The sequence below is a fragment of the Mus caroli genome, unplaced genomic scaffold (genome assembly GCF_978045245.1).
Source record: "Mus caroli unplaced genomic scaffold, Mus_caroli_1 scaffold_15, whole genome shotgun sequence".
In the NCBI taxonomy this organism is placed as follows: domain Eukaryota; kingdom Metazoa; phylum Chordata; class Mammalia; order Rodentia; family Muridae; genus Mus; species Mus caroli.
Genome location: NW_028227270.1, coordinates 73,409,979 through 73,430,828, shown reverse-complemented (window position 1 = coordinate 73,430,828; position 20,850 = coordinate 73,409,979). Strand labels below are relative to the sequence as shown.

General features: G+C 42.6%; 1 long non-coding RNA gene across 1 annotated transcript in view; it reads left to right on the top strand.

The window, feature by feature from the left end:
- Positions 1-20,635, top strand: part of LOC147001011 (uncharacterized) — a 37,873-nt gene extending 17,238 nt beyond the window's left edge. Inside the window, exon 5 of the long non-coding RNA XR_015045340.1 lies at positions 20,563-20,635. This is a non-coding gene — a long non-coding RNA (uncharacterized LOC147001011). The remainder of the gene's footprint in view (positions 1-20,562) is intronic.
- Positions 20,636-20,850: the final 215 nt, after the last annotated feature.

The following is a 20,850-nucleotide window of genomic DNA, read 5'->3' as shown; positions in this document are numbered from 1 at the left end:
TAGCAATGTATCCTCCATGCAGCCTGCAGTTGGGAAGGGTCAGTAGCTAATGACCGTAATGAAGATTTAAAGGTATACAAGTGCTGCCTATGACAACTCTGCTCTTTACATTTTTATAGTCTTATGTATGCATAGAGATATATTGTAAAGGAGGAAAAGTAGATCTTATTGAAGATTGTGGTCTTGAAGAAGAAATAAGGTTGTTATGAGATAGGTCATAATCCATGGCTTCACAAAGACTCCTCCCCAGTGTGGGGGGAGGCTATCCTAACGAGGGCATCTGGAGATAGCTGCACTCTCTTGGGTAATGACCCCTTTACTCATCTTGATCCATCCCCATGCTATTTGGTATCCTACTAACAACACAAACATATCTGTTGACTTGGAGACCAACATGAGTCTTATAGGTCTAAATGAAGATGTTGTCAGGGCTTCATGTGTTTCTGTAGGACTTGTGGCAGGATCTTGGGCTTTGGATTGTTTAGCGCAGAGAGAATGTATGTATGGCTTGGGTAGTGGCCTCCCTCAATTTAAAAACCAAACCAAACCAAACCAAACCAAACCAAACCAAACCATGGAACAGCTCTTTAACCTTTATCGATAGCACTCTTCCCTCTGACCATAACCTGGAGGGATGGTTAAATTGCTCCACTTGAGTCATTCAAAATCATCTATCCATCTCAGGGATGCTGACTGAATCTGAATAGGTTGAGGGTAAGGTCAACATACCTACATGCCTCTGAAATTAAGATGCGAATAATATGGGGGAAACAGTTGTCCTTATTTTACCTAAAATGACTTCCCTTTATCTATCATCCTTTAACTTTCTCTCTTTTAAGACATTTTCAGATTTACCGTGGTGGGGAAAAAAAAATCAGATACTTGCTACAGCCAAAGGTAGCATTATTGACAAAAGAAACTGAAGATCTGCAGGAGTTTCTATGATTTAGAGACAGGGAACTTGAGAAGTTTGAGAAGTTCTGAGCCTAGGTCAAGTGTAACTCACAGAAAGATGGAGAGTGAAGGAGGGCCAAGGGCAAGTGTTTCTCAGCAAGGGAGAGACATTCGGAGCCTTAGAAGAGGAAGAGGGAAGTGTAAAACCCTGCCAGACTTCTGTTCCTCTTCTCTGGAATGTGTGTTTTCCAGGGAGGGGGGGTGTTGGGTTGGGGAAGGGGTGCAGTCTACTTTCCTTTGTGGATAGTGGGGTATTATCCCATGATGGTTCTCAATGCTTAAGAGCTTGACCTTCAAAATAACACTCAGAGGAAGATGAAAGGAGGTCTGAGTTATGGAGAAATGAAATCCCTCTTTTCTTCTTTTAAGCTTGGGTCTCCTCAACCACACCTGTACCACTATCATGTTCACTCTGGTGCTCTAGAGTACTCAGTACTAAGGCACTTCTGCACGCACACACACGGAGAGAACAGGAGCAGATGAGGCCATAAGGCACTTACACTGGGTCATACTTTCTCTGTATTTTATGTGATTTAGTACTCTCTCTTTATTATTAGGTAAATATTGGTACACTTCTATTTCACAGATAACTCTTGAAGAATACAACATTTGAGAAGCAGCAGTGAGAGAGCTGACAGTCTCCAATGCCATAATTTCTCCTTTGCCCACACTGAGTAGACAGCAAAGCATGTGTTGGTTGCATGTTTATCATGTTTTGAATCAAAGAGGTAGGCAATTCTGAGCATTCACTGGTTTTCCTTAATATTCTTAAATTTTTTTAGGAACAGCTCTTGGATATAGAAGATAAAAAATGCTAGCATCAGTATGTACAGTATTGATGAAAATGACAACTGAAGTGGTTATTCCTGCTCATAGAAATACAGCTTCCGTGGGTACTTATCCATCTCTTATACACGCTCTGTGTGTGCAAGGGCATAATCCTTTGTAAAGGGCCCCCAGTGAATATTCAAAGTGAAAAGGACACAGATCTGGCCTCAAGGATCACATGGTACAGCAAATGATCAGGCAATTAAATACATAGTGGGAACGAAGGTTGTCTCTGCTCACTATGCTGGGACATAGGCACAAACTGTTATAAAGGTGTTTCTTCTGAGGTGTCCAGGGATTGAATCACGATGTGGAACTTGCCTAATCACCAGCTATGACTCTTTGTATGATAGAGAAAACAAACAAAAAACAAAACAAAACAAAACAAAACAAAACAAAACAAAAAAAACCCAGAGATGAAGCCAGTAGTCGGCCAATAGTGTGATGTTGATGGCTAGTTCATGAGATTCCCTGAGGTTCCCATTGCCCACATGCCACAATGAGTCATGACCAATTAAACTTAGCAGAGTGGACTTCAGATCACTATAGTATTCTGAGTTTAGTTGGTCACCAAACATATGATCATTGTCTATAGGTAAAACTTCTGTAACAGATGAATTGTAATAATAATGATTCTGACTCCCAAAGCTATCTGTCCCTGAACTGTTATATACTCTCTGACTCATAAGAGACCAAGTAATAGGTGAGGGTTTATCTGTTTCTCTCTTGACCTAACTCTCGAATATAAGTTGGCTTATATCTGTTGGCTTAAAGATGGGTGCTATGGAGCCCTGTGAATGTCAGTGTCATTTTGCCCAGTCAGTTCTTGCCTTCTAGCTTTAAGTGGGTTCCAGGGACTGAACTCAGGTCTCCAGGACTGCTGACTGCTCAGCGAATGCTTTAACCCACTGAGCCATCTCAGTGGTCCCCTCAAAACATGTTAAACATCAATATGGCAAGAAGAAAGCAGGGGGACTGCCGGAAGTTCATGTCAGCCTGGGATGCTGATTGAGACCCTGCCTCAAACAATACCAAGGAAAAATAGCTGCACTTTATTACCTGGAGGTCAGGATTTAATAAGTGGATTTTGCATGTGTGTGTACATGTAGTGTGTGTGTGTGTCTGTGTGTGTGTGTAGGAGGAGGAGGAGGTCTGGTGTCCTGTTCTATCACTCTGTTAATCTATCTGATTACCTTAAGACAGAGTCTGGAGTTCAGCAGGCTGACAGCAAGCTTGATCCTCCTGTACTTTCACTACAGGCTTGCCCAGCCTCCCTGGTTATTATGTGGGTGCTAGAGGTTTGAACCCAAGCCCTTTCTGCAGCCATGTTCCAATCACTGAGCCATCTCCTTAGCTCCCCAAATTGATACATTTTAAAAATCAGTTTCCTTCCCAACTTCTAATAGCAGGCCAACTTAGATAAGTCGTCTCATGTGTTAATTAGGAAGTAATGGTCTTAAAGGGAAAAAGACAAAGAATTAGTCTGGCTAGGTGAATAGATGTCTTTAGATTTTTAATTGAAACCAGTTCTGCTTTCCTCTTTTCTAAGATGGGACTCTGAACACAAATGAGTTTCCTCTCAAAGGGAACTCCGCAGCCATTAGCTGTCTCTTCTGATTAAGGTGATAAAAGTAACAAAACCCAAACAGCCATACTTATCTGAGCCTCTGTTTTCTCTGGTCAGCTGGTGAGCAGGCTGTGGTGGCTCAGTGACATCTCGGCTAAGTGGAGCACTGAGCTTTAACCCCTGGCTTTGCACTCTTTAGTGCTTATTGAACATAAAGAGTGGAACGAGAGAGTCCGTGGCGAGTATTCTGGTGTTTGTAACTGGGTTGGGAGCTATCAGAAGAGAACACTTTCAGGCACCAAGTTCCAAATGCCTAGCCATCTCCTGTGGCAGACATCCAGCAAGGCCCATGGTAATTTACTCTGAAGCTGCAGTCAAAGTCAGGAGCTCATGACCATATGGATGTGGGGAGAGATATTAGGAGGTGAATAAGATAGGGAAGAAGGAGGAACTGCTTCATATTCATCTCAAACTTGCCTTTTGAAGAAGCTGATTTTTTTTTTATTCAGCCACAGAGAAGAATGGGATTATGCCAATTTCAAGGATTTAGAAATTTGGGTGGATGCTGAGATCATTCAATTTGGTAAAATTCCCCTATATCAGAAAGGTAAATGTCACACTTTGTATCCTCTACGGCTCTATTTCATACATACACGCACACGCACACACACACACACACAGGCACATGCACACACACACACATATATATATATACACACACACACACACATATATATACACACACACACATATATACATGTATATATAGATATGACAGGAAAAGAAGTGAGCCTATCTACTAGGAGGGAAGGGGACAAAAAGGACAGTTATGGGAGTGAATGTGGTCAAACCACAGTGTGCTTGGGCGAAACCATGGCTGCGTATGAATTTATGCTGAGAAAAGGCAGTCATGTGATTTAAAGAAACAGAAAGATTTGGAGAGAATTAAGAGAGTGTTTTGGTTTTTTGTTTGTTGTTTTTTGCATATTTTGTGTCCAAGCTACATTGAGCATCTTCAGCCCCACTTCCTTTCTTCCTTGGTACACTGTGCCCTGGGATAAGGGAAGAAGCAGAGTTTGGGAGGAGAGCATAGGTGCCACGTTTTATTTTTGCCTTTGTTCAGAATAAAATTACTGGTCCAGGGCAGGAGAGAGGACGTGGACTGGAGGTAGCAGAACAATGAGTGGGGCCAAAGAAAAGGCTCTAGGTCTCTGTTCTGTGGAGGAGTGGGGAGGGTTAGACCATCAAAGTATAATAGTGTGTAGTTTCAGTACTAGGTTAGAAAGAGGTTTGTGTTCAGTATGTGTTTATGTCCCCTACACTGACCAGCTGTCCTGTCTTGCGCGCGTCCGACTCGACCAGCAAGAACGACGCTGCAACAGGATCCTTCTGCACGCGTTTATTGGGAGAGCTTGATTGCAGAGGCGAAAAGACCCTCAGCCCAGCCCTGGTGCTGCTTTATATAGGCCTAGGAGAGGCGTGTCTCACACCCGGATTGTGTTGTGTTTGGTTGATGCTTACAACCTCATTTGCATTCCTACATCTGATTGGTTACTTTCTCTCTTATCTGATTGGTTACTTTCTCTCTTATCTGATTGGTTACTTTCTCTCTCTTCTGATTGGTCAATTTCTCTCTCTTCTGATTGGTCAATTTTGGTCAATTCTCAAAACCTCATCTTGGCAAAAAACTTTCCTGCCTATATATGCGTGGTGGCCAGCAGAAGCCTGAGCCACTTTGCAACGGCACATGTGGCTTCCCACAGTCCTGTTCATCTTCTTGGAGTGTTAATGTTTTATGTAGACTGTCACAATGTTGGTGTATTGTTTTTAAGACTTTGGTTAAACGGTACTGAGTTCTAGTCAGGAAATCTCCACTGATATTCTTAGTGACTGTGTCTTAGTTGCTGTCCTCTTGCTGTGAAGAGACACCATAACCAAGGGAGCTCTTATTTAAAAAAACAATTAATTAGGGCTTGCTTACAGTTTCAGAGGGTTACTCCACCACTGGTGATGAGGAGTGTGGTAACATTCAGGCAGGCATGGTGCCTGAGAGGTAGCTGAGAGCTTTACATCCTGATCTGAAGGCAGTGGTTGGAGAGGGAATGTGGAGGGAGAGGGAGAGGGAGAGGGAGAGGGAGAGGGAGAGGGAGAGGGAGAGGGAGAGGAGGGAGAGGAGGGAGAGGAGGGAGAGGAAGAGGGAGAGGAAGAGGGAGAGGAAGAGGGAGAGGAAGAGGGAGAGGAAGAGGGAGAGGGAGAGGGAGAGGGAGAGGGAGAGGGAGAGGGAGAGGGAGAGGGAGAGGGAGAGGAGGGAGAGGAGGGAGAGGAGGGAGAGGAGGGAGAGGAGGGAGAGGAGGGAGAGGAGGGAGAGGAGGGAGAGGAGGGAGAGGAGGGAGAGGAGGGAGAGGAGGGAGAGGAGGGAGAGGAGGGAGAGGAGGGAGAGGAGGGAGAGGAGGGAGAGGAGGGAGAGGAGGGAGAGGAGGGAGAGGAGGGAGAGGAGGGAGAGGAGGGAGAGGAGGGAGAGGAGGGAGAGGAGGGAGAGGAGGGAGAGGAGGGAGAGGAGGGAGAGGAGGGAGAGGAGGGAGAGGAGGGAGAGGAGGGAGAGGAGGGAGAGGAGGGAGAGGAGGGAGAGGAGGGAGAGGAGGGAGAGGAGGGAGAGGGAGAGGGAGAGGGAGAGGAGGGAGAGACAGACAGATACTGACTCTGCCCTATCTTGGATTTTTGAAAACTTAAAGTTCATCCAAAGTGATCTACCTCCTCCAACAAGGACACACTTCATCAGTTGGAACCCAAGCATAAAAACATCTGAACCTACGGGTTGGTGACGATGGTGGGTTGGGGAGCATTCTCATTCAAACCACCGTGGACTGCTTCTTGTTCTGTATATATTTGTTTATATTTTACTGTTTCATAAGACTCACTTGAATGAGAAAAAAGAATTTATATATATGCCAGGCAGTGAAGAAAGTAATTTTTAGATTTCTGTATTTGTATTCAGGTGTGTGTGTGTGTGTGTGTGTGTGTGTGTGTGTGTTGGCCAGAAGAAACCTCAGGTGTCATTCCTCATGTGCTGTGGACTTTAGTTTTCCAACAGAGTCACTCATTGGCTGGGAGCATATCTATTAGGCATCCACCAGCCTCTGCGTAGTAAGAAATATATATATATAGGCCAGTACACCCACCCTTCGTCCACATTGGCTCCAGGGGTTAAACTCAGTGTCTCCAGATGTTTGCAAGGCAAGGATTTTATCAACTGAGCCATCTGCCTAGCTCCTCATTTAGTTTTTAAAGACAGTTTTGGGTGTGTCCCTAGCTGGCTTCACACTAGCTAAATGAAGGATGACCTTGAACTACTGATGTTCCTACTTCTGAAGGTAGATAGATACTGAGTTTACAGGCATGCATCTCCATTCTTGGTTTATCTAGGATCAAGGAATAATATCCAGAGCTTTGTGCATACTAGGAAAGGTCTCTACTAATTGAGTTATAGCCCCAATCCTGAAGCCATTATTTTGTTAAGATCTGAATTTAGTCCAACTGTTTGTCATTTGAATTTTTTTTTTTTGTCTGAGATGTACTTTTGAAGAGAGGAAGGCCCCGAGGGTCATATTTTCTTAAAACCAAACATACACTTCCATTATGTATTTCCTTGTCTGAAGCGAATGCCCCAGGTATTTACCTGGAAGTGAAGAATAATTATAGTGGAATGCATTTTATTCCAGAAGGACTTCCATGGTTACGAGCTACTTATTATGTACAACTCAAGTTGATTTCTTTTCTTACCTCTATGAAATAGTAATAGAGTTTTATGCCTTTCTATAACCATAATGTAATGATGACCTGAAGTAGAGGGAAAATTTCCATAAAGCGTTAAATGATTCATAGCCACTTTGTGAATTGAGATCCTTATTACATCTTCTAAAACGGGAATGTGAATGTGCAATCATGCTGGGGCCAGGACTTGGCAGATCTTGACCTAGCTCATTGTCATCTGTATTCTCCTCCTAGTAACTGGGATCAGAAGGAAAACTTACAGGTTTAACATAGTACCCCGGTGTCTTCCTACCTAGTCACTTGGTAGAATAATTTAGTGGATTCTTCCACAGTAAATCGGTTTATCTACAAATTCCCTGGCTGGCCTCCTGCATCCTAACTGAGCATAGAATTGTATCTTTAAAGACCTGCAAGTGAGAGGGCCCGATGCCTCCTGAACAGTTCAGTGTGACATATGGTTTTAAATGTGACAATTTTATCTGCAGCTCACAGTATCTGCAGAGTTGAGCTAATGTTCTTGTGAAAACAAGAAGAGATTTACACCCAAGAACTAAAGGCGAAGAAGAAAATCTTTTCAGCTACCATATGTAGAGTACTCGAAACTGTGCATAAATAGAAAACAATATTGACGTCTCTGCATCTATAATTTTAGGAACTTTTTTTTGTAATATCTAGCAGCTATACTCAAACTCTTATGGTGATAAGACTCACAAGCACAAATTCCTACAGGGTGGTGGCAGGGGGCAGGGCCAGGGAAGTGGGCCAGGAGGAGCTGGTGGGTATGACAGTGAACTTGTCATACTTGTGTTTTGTAAAATTTGCATCCTGTTACCATGAAAGACTGCTGGTCTGTGGTATCCAGATCTAGAAACTTCAGAGACAGCCTATCCTGAGTTCATGTAAAAAAAAAAAAATCTCAAAATCAGGTTGATAATGGAATTTTAAAAACATCTCTAAGATTTTTTCCCCCACAGATCATATCTGCTAGAGGGTGGCTCATTTATACCCACAATGAATCACTTATATCATGACATAAATGAAGGGAAAAAATGGTGGAAGTCTTGGGAAACAGGCAGAAGATGAGAGAATCAATGGAGAAAGAGAGATACAAATTTGCTTTTCAGAGTGTATAGGCAATTTAGTCAATATCAGTAAAGACCCTCTGAAGTACTAAAATAAATCATGATCCAAAGAGAACTAAAGTTTATTACTGCTTAAGGTTTAGAAGTTCATTCATTTCTGACAGTCAATACCTAGTGAGGACTGATAGCCCCATTTAGGCAATGTGGTTGTTTTGTGTATGGTGTGAGGCAGGCATCTAACTTAATTTTTCAATGTGGATCTAGTATTGACTTCACACAACATGCTAGAAGGACTCTAACTCATTCACAGCTATCAACAGTACCACATGCATTATAAATCAGATGTATGTGTATGCATGCTGCTAGACTCCATCACTCATTCAGTTGTATAGTTGCTATCTATACCACATTGCCTTAAACTTTAGATTTGATATAAACACTTTTAACATAAGTATTTTTTTTCCTCCTCAAATGTCTTGACTGTGCTTGGCCCTACCTATAAATTCATAACTGTCTTGCTCATTGCCAGTAGTTTTGGAAAATAGTTTGGCAAACAGTGATCATGGACAGCCAGAGACTTGCTTTAAACACACTTCTCTAAGCAGGGCAGCACACCACGCCACCAAGATTTCAGAATATTCATAGAAGCTACCTTTAAAATACGCAAAATCTGGGAAGAACCCAAGAAAAGCAAGCATATAAGAGTGTGCATCAATTAACTCCCCTGCCCTTAGGCAAATGGATGTTGTATACGGCACCATGTTGTACGCATAGCTACGGAGTCCTGTAACTCCAGTTTTACAGAAGCTAGATCAGGGAAACTACTAATTCTACACAAGATCCAAATGGGCAGTGACTCACCCACGGTAACTCACGTGCTTCATCGCCTTTGCTCCATTCCCAGACTCTGTTCTCCAGAGGGTCCTTCATATGATCTTCACATTTGAAGATATGCAAGTGTGGAAGGCAGTAGGTCATGGGTTTATGTCTGCTATTATACTTTGGGGCACACAAGGTGTCCTATGTGGAATCATTTTTCTGCTGGCCCCTGCCGTGGTGGCTGGAGAAATCCCTCAGCAGTTGCTGACTTTCCTGTCTTTCCATTTCTGTTCCCGTGGATGGACAGAAGGCCCTTCCCCAGGCGGCCTTACAGAAACCTCACCTGAACAGGAAGCAAGGCTGTGTAATATATCAGGAGGACCTTATTGGTTTTACTAGACCAAGAAAGGTTTTTTTCCAGCAATTACTGTCACAAAGGCAGTTTCGGAGGATGCAAGGTTGGGCACACATGGTGGGCACAAACCTGCCTGAGGCTTCCAGGACCTTTGCACTGTGGCCCTGCCTGAGGTTTCCAGGACCTTTGCACTGTGGCCTGCTCATGCATTAGAATTACCTGCCGTGCTCTTTTTAAGGAAGGTAGAGGCCTCGGTCCTCCCCAGCAACTGGTGAGTCAGAGTCACTGGCTGGTGTTCTGGAGTCTTCATCTTAAATAAAGATCATTCGATGAATCTGTAAAGTACACTGAGCATCCACCACATACCTAGATCGAGACTCAGCACTGGGCAGGCAGCTTCAGCGGCTCGTTTCTTAGGATGCAAAGCAACCAAGAAGTGGGGCATATACAAGTGCTGGACCAATTGTTTTGCAAATAGAGAAGCCCTTCCAGTATGCTTGTAAGGGCCTTCCCAGGAACCTTCTCCAGGAACGCTCCCCGCTTCTGAACACTCGCTTTGCTGTCCAGCCTTTCCAGTTTTGCTGAAATCCTCCTGACATTTGTACTCGGACAATTGGGCAGTTTCTTCTCTTTGCACTCTGCAGCATGTTATTGATTGTCTTTGGCCTTTGTACGTTCTCCACCGTCCCCACATCTGCACACATCAGCTTTCTCACTCCTACGCGAGCACGGGGGGGGGGGGGGCGCTGTATTTCGTGACTAAATATTGACCAAATAATTCTCTAGACTATTATTTATAAAATATTTCCCCTCGAGTCAGGAAAATAAGAGGTTTTCTGCAGCTCGGCTTCCAAATGCAGTAGACAGGACCTGGGTGTTTAAACAAGGGCCTGAAGCAAGGGTTTGCCAACCTTTCCGGGGCCGCATAACAAATATTCTTTATTTGTTCTGTTGGGTGTTAAAGTTAGCTATAGCCCTCTGAAGGTCATGTCTGAGCCTTTACTCCCTGCTACCCACACCAACTATTATGGGTCCCCAGTGAAAATAAAATCACCCTAGGAGGGATTGTCCTAGGCTAAATAATCAGTTAATATCTTACTTTTCAATTAACACTCCAGCAAGGGTTACACAGAAGTCAGCAGAGAATGAGAGTAAGGGGCAGGCTAGCACTTGGAAAACCTGGTTATAACAACAACAACAACAACAACAACAACAACAACAACAACAAAGGAACAGGAAGGAAAGGATTTTTTGACATTTCTGCTTGGAACTCATGAGTGGTCAGGGTAGCAGAAACCATTTGGGGACTTCAGCTTTTTAATTTGTGGTTAAAGGTACACGATTATAAACAGATCAGTGATCTCCATAGTGGATGAATGGATCCGGCAGAGGAGTCACTTCTTACTGCTGTAACATAAACAGCATGTCCCATCATAGATGTCCACGGCACACAGAGAAACGTATCTTTACATTGTCTATGTGTTTTTCTGTGACCGACGTTTACTGGCAGAACATCCTGAAAGTATGAGTTTGGGGTTCTTGAGCTAACCGTAGTCGTATGGGGCGGGGGAGGTTTCTCTTCCATCTATCTGACAGAAAAGACCTCATCATGTGACTGCCTGTTTATCTGCAGCATAATTCAGCCGAAACAGCAGCATCTTCCCCTTCAGAGTCGTCAAAAAGAGGTTTGGTCACTAAATTCAAAAGGTTATGCTATGGTTAGATTTACAACTCAATCCAATGACTTGAGCCTGGAAGTGATTTTTTAATTTATTCATTTAGTTTGTGTATGTGTTTCTGTATGTGTATGTAGGGGTGTGCGTTGGAGGACAGCGCTGGCCAGCAGTCATTCAGAGAGGTCATTCCTCAGAAGCCTTTGCCTGGGTTAGTTTTGGAGACAAGGTCTCCCACTGGCTCCAGATGTACCAAGTAGGAAACTTGTGGGCCAGTGAGCCCCAAAGATCTTCCAGTGTCTGTCTCTCCAGAGCAGGGATTACAACCACATTCTGCCATACCTATGGTTTTTTTTATGCGAGTTTTGTGGACAGAGCACAGATCCTCTTGCTTGCCAGGAAGGCAGTTTGCAAACTGAGTTCTCTCAAGCACTCTATTCACTTAAATTATAATATAACCTTTGGTGTGAAGGAACAATTGTGATATACATGTCTATACGTAAGTTATAAAGTTAATACTGTAATGAATAACTCCATCCACCATCTATCCAAGAATCTGGATATCATTCAAGTAGTGCCCTGATATTTACTTATCATCTTTTCTCCACATCTTCTCAAGCTCTTATATAAGAAAGAACCAATACCGTGAGTTCCATATTATTACCTCACTTTTAAAAATGTATGTTTTGTTCATATACTTAAAAATGTGATAAAATAACATTTTCTGGCCTCTCTTGTTTTGAGCATTACATTAAATACACTACTGTGGATAATCATTCTACAGTTGATGTATTTGTTCTGTTAAAGGGAAATTACTGTTCCCAGTTTCCTGTTATTAATGTAGTATTCTATGCTACTAGGTACACATATACACAAATATTTCCTTGATATAAATGTATGCACACTCACACACAAACAAACACAGCATCTGACCCTTTGACACCCTTGAGATCATATGCTATGAGGACTGCCTCATGCATTGGGGCATGCTTGACAGCTTCCCTACCCTCTTCCCACTAGATGCCACTAGTGTCCCCAAGTTGTGACCACTGGAAGTGTTTCTGGACATAGCCACATGTCTTGTATGGATCAAAGCCACCGAGTTAGGAATGTAACTATTGGGTAGAGATGATACAAAATACTCATCTTCCAAAGAGAAGGGCAAATTCTTTCCCAAAGGGGTTGTGACATTTTGATGCCCGCTGGTCTTCATTTTCTCTGGAGCTGTTAGAATTGACAGATATTTTAACTGGAGAAAAATCCGTGAAACCCTGGACTTTTCTAATTTCCATTTCCTTGACTATGGACAACTCAGAGGACCTTGTGGCACTTGGGTTTTTCACTATGAGGTGTCTGTGTTTGTGGTCTTTGGTTTTCTGTTGTGTTTTCTGTCAATAGCTGGGAGATGTTATATATGTCTTCTAAAGAAAAAGCCTTTGTAATTATAAACATCTCAGAGATGGGAGGCTGTGTTGTAACCTAGACACTTCAGTCCAGCATTCTCAGACAACTTACACTAAGTTCCTTAGCTTTCCCAGAACAAGGTATGTAACAAGTATTGCTTTGGCCAAGCAGGACTTTTGGAAACTACTATGATGTGTGGGGTGGGAATTGCCTGTGGCAATCATTCTTCTGCCTCCAAGGACTTTGCATACATCACTTAGGATGAACGTGTTATGACCACGTATACATAACCTCCAATATTTTCACATTTTGGTCAGTTTTGTACAAGAATAAATAGTGTTCATAGTCGCTGTCTTAGGGTTTTACTGCTGTGAACAGACGCCATGATCAAGGCAAGTCTTATAAGGACAACATTTAATTGGGGCTGGTTTACAGGTTCAGAGGTTCAGTCCATTGTCATCAAGGCAGGAACATGGCAGCATCCAGGCAGGCATGGTACAGGAGGAGCTGAGAGTTCTACATCTTCATCTGAAGGCTGCTAGCAGAATACGGACTTCCAGGCAGCTAGGATGAAGGTCTTAAAGGCCATGCCCACCGAGACATGACCACTCCATCAAGGCCACACCTACTCCAACAAGGCCACACCCACTCCAACAAGGCTACGCCCGCTAGTAGCACCACTCCCTGGGCCAAGCATATATAAACCAGTACACCTCCTTTCCTCGTAGGGCCTGCAGCCTCCCCAGCTATAAGCTTCTGGATAAGTTTGCACGATGGTACTGAGGCCCAGGGAATGAAACTCAGGTCCAATCAGAAAGTGGTTACTTATGAACCGTGTCGTTATTGTATCACTGCCATCGGTAGGCACATCTTCCCTGACAGATCAGTGTTGCAGTACATAGGGTCCACATTCGGATAAACAAACTGATGGGTATTTTTTCTCCTAGCAGCCTTCTAACACCCTTGACATTGTGAACAGTAGCCAGCATTGGGGAAGCTGCCTTTTGGTTCCCACTGGGTTTATCTCCCAAGAACCTGATGTTATCAGCAGTAAGGTCTGATTATGAAGTCCAACACAGGAAACAATGGCAGTAATTTACATTGTTTTGGGAGTGTCTGGGTGCTTCCTAGCCAACAACTTGTAGATAAAGAATTTTTTACATGGCACTGGCTTTTTTGTTGTTGGAAAATATATAACTTCTGTGGGTACCATTTAGTTTATAAAGTAAGTTTCTATATGGCTTTTTATGTCTTCGAAGTTTTAATTATTCTTTCCAAATCCCTACCTTTGGCAATGCTGCCCCATCCCCTGTTTAATCGTTTGCACCCCTAGTCTAGCACTGCCTGTTTTCCTATCATTTGTATTTCCCCTCCCCTCCCTTCAAGAACCATCTGCCACACACACACCATAAATGGCACCTTATGTTCTTGCTCTCTGGTCTCTATTGACACTCAAATTTAAGCCCAGAAACCTACAATTTTGAACCCAACATCGACATAAGTCAGAGGTCATAAGGCCTCTTTAATGGCTTGGATCATATGGCAGTTCTAGTTGTAGCCTTTGAAAAAGCCTCTCCACTGACTTCATGGTTTGAATTCCCACCAACAGCAGGTGCACATTCTCCTTTCCCCAGATCTTCACCAGCACTTATTTTTGTTTTGTTTTGTTTTTCTTTTTTTCTTGATGCTAGCCATCTTGACCAGCAGGAGACAGGATCTCAAGGTATTTTGCATTTGCATTTCTCTGACAGCTAATGAGGTTGACAATGTTTATTAGCTACTAGTGTTTCTTCTTTTGGAAACTATTCAGTTATACGGCCATTTTCTTAATGTGGGTTTATTGATTTATCTGTGTGTAGTTTTTTGAGTTATCTATATAACACGAATACTCGATTAGAGGTATAGCTGGCAAACATTTTGTCCATTCTGTAGGCTGCCCCTTCACGCAGCATGAGGGCTCCTTCTCTGCAGAAGCTTTGGGATTCCATATGGAAGCTTTTGGCATTATTTCCAGAATCACCGGAGTCTTGTTTAGAAAAAATCCTTACCTATGCCTCTACCTTGTCACACACTCCTGACCTCTTCTTCCAGAAGTTTCAGAGTTTCACATTTTCTGTCTAGGTCTTTGATCCATTTGGAGCTGTTCTGAATGAGAGGTAAGAATCCGGTTCCATCCTTCTGTGTGTAGACATCCAGTTTTCTCAGCACTATTTGGACAAGATGCTCTCTTTCCTCTAGTGTGTATTTTTGGCATCTTTCTAAAAAAAATTCTGGTAGTTGTGATTGTATGGACTTACAGCTGTGTTCTCTATTCTATTTGACTGGCCTACCTCTTCCATTTTTGAAGCAATGCTGTGCTGTTTTTATTACTACATTATAATATATATGTTATTGTGATACTATACCATGCATGTAGTATATCTTGAAGTCAGGCATAGTGTTATCTCTTGTGTTATTGTTTTTGCTCAAGGTTGCTTCAACTATCTGGGGTCTTTTTTTTTTTTTTTGCTTCTGCATGAATTTTTGAATGTTGACTGAGACTGTATTGAACCTATAGATTGCTTCTTTTGTTGTTATGATGGCCATTTTCATGCTATCGAGTCTTCCAATCCGTGAGTACAAACAGTCTTTCTTTTTGTAAAGTGTTCTTCATATTGTTAAGTTTCCATTGTGGAAATCTTTCACTTCCTTGGTTTATTCAAAGTGTTTTTCTGAGGCTATTGTGAAAGGGATTGTTTATTTTTATTTCTTTCTCACTAGTCTTATCATTAGTCTATGGAAACCATGCTTGGTTTTATGTGTTTGTCTCCCAACATTTTTATGAAAGTGGTTTAACAGTCTTTTTTTTTTTTTTTTTTTTTTTTTTGGTTTTTTGAGACAGGGTTTCTCTGTATAGCCCTGGCTGTCCTGGAACTCACTTTGTAGACCAGGCTGGCCTGGAACTAAGAAATCCGCCTGCCTCTGCCTCCCGAGTGCTGGGATTAAAGGCGTGCGCCACCACGCCCGGCTTGGTTTAACAGTCTTATGCATTTTTCTGGTAGAGTCTTTGGTCCTTTTACTTACAAAATGCATATCATCTTCAACAAAGTACTCTTAAATCTTGGGTGTCTTATTCTCACTGAAAAGTTCTCTTATCTTAGTCACTTTTCTATTGCCACAACAGAACACGACAACCAAGACAACTTCATAAAAGAAAGTATTTCATTGGGGGATTGCTTACAGTATCAGAGGCAAGCAGGCATGGAGTTGGAGCAGGAACTTACATCTAATCCAAAGGCATATGAGAAATCATGTGGGCTTTTAAAACCTCAAAGCCTAACCCCAGTGACACACCTCCTCCAGCAATCCACACCCCCAATCCTTCCCAAAACAGTTCTGCCAACTAGGAACCAAGCAGTCAATGACATGAGGCAATGGGGGCCATTCTCGTTCAACTTGCCAGCTTCTGAGGTAGAAGGACTTTCCTGACAGCCCATGCTATATTCCGACTGTTGGGACCTTCCAAAATTCATGTTTGAACCTAAATTTTGGGTTTAAATCAGTAAGAGCTGAGACTTCCAGGGAAGCAATGTAGCAAAGAATAGGATTAGTGCCTCTTAGGCTTAAAGGGCTCCCATCTTTTGTGAAGATAACAACATGAAATGTTAAACACAGATTCTCACAGACATCAAGGGTTTGAGTTACTGATTTTTGGATTCTCTAACCTTTAAAACTATGACTGTGCGCTCTCTCTCTCTCTCTCTCTCTCTCTCTCTCTCTCTCTCTCTGTGTGTGTGTGTGTGTGTCTGTCTGTCTGTCTGTTTTTCTGTCTCTCTGTCTGTATATGTGTGTTTGTGTGAGCTCCTGTGTGTGCATATGTGCATGTGTTTATAAATTACTCAAACTAAGGTATTTAGTTAAAGCAGAGCAAATAGACTAAGGCACCCACTTACTTAAATCATATACATTTAAAGCCATCAGAGTTAAGAGATACATTTGGGTAAGTAGAAAATGAAAAATGGCAGCCATGGAACCCATGGAAGCCATGGGACAGAAAATCCAAATTTACTACATCGCCATCTTGCTCAGGGACTTAGTTGATTGTGAATACAGGATGCATGGATCTGTTTTCCCATGTGTCTAAGTATTTACAAGCAGGATCAGTTTGCTAGCCTTCATGAGGCTGCTTTGTCAGAGACATTCCCAATCCAGTTCTTGGTTTCCTCTCCCGGGTTCAAAACAGAGCATTTCCCACAAAATCGAAATGAGAAACCACAGAAGTGTGGTTCTGCTGAGAAGGACATTGTCTTGACCTGTCCTGTCCAGTCCTTCCTTAGCTGCCAACCCTCTTACCATTCTTTTGTATTTCCAGTACTTTGAACTTGTATTTCCAGGACTGTGAGCATTGCTTCCAGCAAGTTTCCCAGGAGATCTAATAAGCCTGGTGCTGGAAGAGTTGGTGGCGCCCTGGAAGATAACCACACAGCCCTCATGTTCTGTGGTTCTCTGGAATTTCAGTTATGTGCAGAGGGTACATTTGTGAAGACTAGCTCAATTAAATGTCCTTTCATTTATCTGGTGGCATTTTCCAAGACAGCCCACAAATCCCCCTCACTTCACTTCGCCACTTCCCACAGCAGACACAAAAATCCGAAGAAGGAAAAAGCATAAAGAGAGTTTCGTGGGAAGGCTTCTGGTGACACAACCTGGTGATTTGTAAGTCAATCAGGACTCCCCCCACCCCTCCCCTTGGGAAGAACTATAAAGTAGGTGGATAATTATTTTGCTGAGCTTAAAATGTTTCTTCTGCATGAGTTCCAGAGAAAATGAAGATGCTTCTGTGATTGCCAAAGAAATGGGAGGAGGACAGGAGGTTCCAGGTAGAGAGGGCAACGTGAGAGGTGGAGGAGTTGAAGAGTTTTTCAATTGCAGTGTTAAAGGAAGGAGAAAATAAAGAGACAAGAAGGGAATAAAGGTTTTTTTTTTTTTTTTTTTTTTTTTTAACAAAACAAAGCACTGTGCAGCAAGGAAGCTAAATTTTAGCAAAGAAAAATCAATTCGAAATCATCACTGTGGGTTTAGAATTTGATGGGCTTGTAATGAAGTTGATTCACTCTTCCTGTGAAGTATTGAATACCAAGTGCTACAAAATACTTTCTGATTGAGAGAAAGGTCCAAGTGACAGAAGGAAAACAAAAAAGGAAAAAAAAAAGTCCATGTATACCATTAGGTCTCTGTGCTAGCTAATGTTCTGTTAACTTGACCAAATACCCTGAGAAGAGGAAACCTTCATTAAGAAAATGTCTCCTCCGATCAGGCTGTGGGCAAGCCTATAAGGCATTTTCTTAATTAGTGATTGATGGAGGTCTCAGTCCACTGTGGGCAGTGCCATCGATGGGCTGGTGGTCCTGGGTTCCATAAGAAAGCAGGCTAAGCCGGGCACAGTGGCACACGCCTTTAATCCCAGCACTTGGGAGGCAGAGGCAGAGGCAGGCAGATTTCTGAGTTTGAGGCCAGCCTGGTCTACAAAGTGAGGTCCAGGACAGCCAGGGCTATACAGAGAAACCCTGTCTCGAAAAAACAAAACAAAACAAAACAAACAAACAAAAAAGCAGGCTGAAAATGCATGGGGAACAAGCCAGTGAGCAGTACAGCAAGCCATAAGCATCACTCCTCCATGGCCTCTGCATCGGCTCCTCCCTCCAGGTTCCTGCCTTGTGTGAGTTCCTGTCCTGACTTTCTACAATGATGAACAGTTCTGCGAAAGCATAGGCCATATGAACACTTCCCTCCCCAACTTTTGCTGGTCATGGCTTATCCTCACAGCAAACATAACCCTCACCAGGGCAGCATCCATCCATACCTCTGATTTCTCTGTCTGTTGAAAACCGAATTCAAGTCTCTTTTCCTAGGCAAACCCTCCACCCACTAGAGATAGATACTAGGACCCAGGCTTCTGCCAGTAGGAAAATTAAAGTAACTTTTTTTTTGTTAAGATAAATGAGATATCTCTAATATAAGAAGGGGGCATTTGTCATTTGATGGTGACAAATAATCCCCTGGGTTTCTTTTTTTGAACGTTAATATCAGTGCATAGAATTATGAAATGCCTTCCCTGGAATGCACCAGCCCATCTGGTTCCTAGGCTGGCTGACTTTTGTGTCTGTACACCTGTGTGGTTAAGATCGTCACCCCTCATTTGATTTATAAGGTGTTGAATACCGGGGATGTGTGTGTGTGTGTGTGTGGGGGGGGGGACTCTGCCTGTTAAAACTGTGTCTCAGCTAGAATTTAATGGAGTTGGTGAGAGGTGTTATTTATTTTACCTTCCAATATCTCTGAAATTGACGTGTATCTTCTGAGCATTACCTTTAAATGATTGTCACAGCATAATCAGACAGCTTTATTTTCTTTTTTTTCTGTGGATACACAAAATAATAATGTATTAGAATACCTTGGATTTATTTAAGTATTGCTATGGTGTTAAACTAAGAGCCCCGAACTTACCAAATTCACATACTGGTATCACCCATCAGTGTCTCATTCCGATGGTAATGTAATTCATAGTACTAGAGATCTTTTAGAGGCAAATGGACTTTTCATTCTAAAAAGACCAATAAACAAAAAAAATCAGCCAAAGATAACTGAGTTTTCTAACCCATCTCTTTTTTTTTTAATTTTTTTAATTTTTATTACATATTTTCCTCAGTTACATTTCCAATGCTATCCCAAAAGTCCCCCATAGCGCCCCCCACTTCCCTACCCACCCATTCCCATTCTTTTGGCCCTGGCATTCCCCTATATTGGGGCATATAAAGTTTGCAAGTCCAATGGGCCTCTCTTTCCAGTAATGGCCGACTAGGCCATCTTTCGATACATATGCAGCTAGAGACAAGAGCTCCAGGGTTCTGGTTAGTACATCATGTTGTTCCAACAATAGGGTTGCAGATCCCTTTAGCTCCTTGGGTACTTTCTCTAGCTTCTCCATTGGGAGCCCTGTGATACATCCAATAGCTGACTGTGAACATCCACTCCTGTGTTTGCTAGGCCCCGGCATCGTCTCACAAGAGACAGCTATATTTGGGTCCTTTCAGCAAAATCTTGCTAGTGTATGCAATGGTGTCAGCATTTAGAAGCTGCTTATGGGATGGATCCCTGGATACAGCAGTCTCTAAATGGTCCATCCTTTTATCACAGCTACGAACTTTGTCTCTGTAACTCCTTCCCTGGGTGTTTTGTTCCCAATTCTAAGAAGGGGCACAGTGTCCACACTTCGGTCTTCATTCTTCTTGAGTTTCATAACCCATCTCTTTCATCTGTAAGTATCTCCACTTTGCACTTCCTGCTCAGCTATGGACTGTCAGATCTTTATTGTCAGACACGCAATAGACAAGTAAAGAGGTATAATGCTTACAAAGTCTGAGGCCTGTGACGGGCCATAGAAATAACAATACAAAGATCTGGCTACACAGCATTAACAGTGACCAGTGCAGCATCTGCAATTGACTATACAGAGACACACCTTCATGAAATGTATCCTAACAGGTACCTGTTGACTTGTGGATGCAGGATCACTCTTCTTGTGTCTGCTGTCAGGCTGTGTATCAGGCTATTGAGGCTGTGAATGTCCAGGTGACTGTCCCATCCCCACCTTCTGTCTTACCTCAGCAGTTCCAGGATCTCAGATGTTCTCCATCACACCCATATTTTCACAGGGATTCCAGGGAACAAACTAAGGCCATTGGGATTGTGTGACAAGACATTTTTACCTGATTAGCCAGCTCACAGGTTCCTCGTTCCATTCTCTTTAAATATATCGATGTCAGACAAAACGGACTTTAAGATGATAAAATTGTCATCGCAAAGACATTTTTGAATAGTACAATGGTTAATTTCTGTTATCCTGTTCAATCCCATCATCCACTGCTTCTGCTGGGAACTAAACCCAGGGCTTTGTCCTTGCTAATCAAGTACTCTACCACTGCGTGAAATCAGTTACTCTTAACATTCTCCCCAAAGGTTCACTAATTTGGAAAGTCATGGGACCTTTAAACAGGTGGAGCATCACTGTGGGTCACTGGCAACGGGACCTGAGAACATACTTTCTGTCTCTTCCCTGTTTTCTGACAGGCCATTGTGACTGGCCACCTCACACTCCTGCTACTAGGACATCTGATCACGATGAACTGTACTCTTCTTAACTGTGAGTCTAAATAGACCTTTTCTTCACTAAGTTGCTTTTATTAGGAATTTTGTCCTGATAAAATTAGAATAAGAAAGGTAACGTATGCAGTAGTCATATAACAAATGCATGCCCTACCGATGAAGGGTAATGTGAGGTCTGGCCTTAAGATAGAATCCACTAGCTAGTTAGGGAACCAAATGACAATTTGTTTCTATTCTACATCGTGTGTGTGT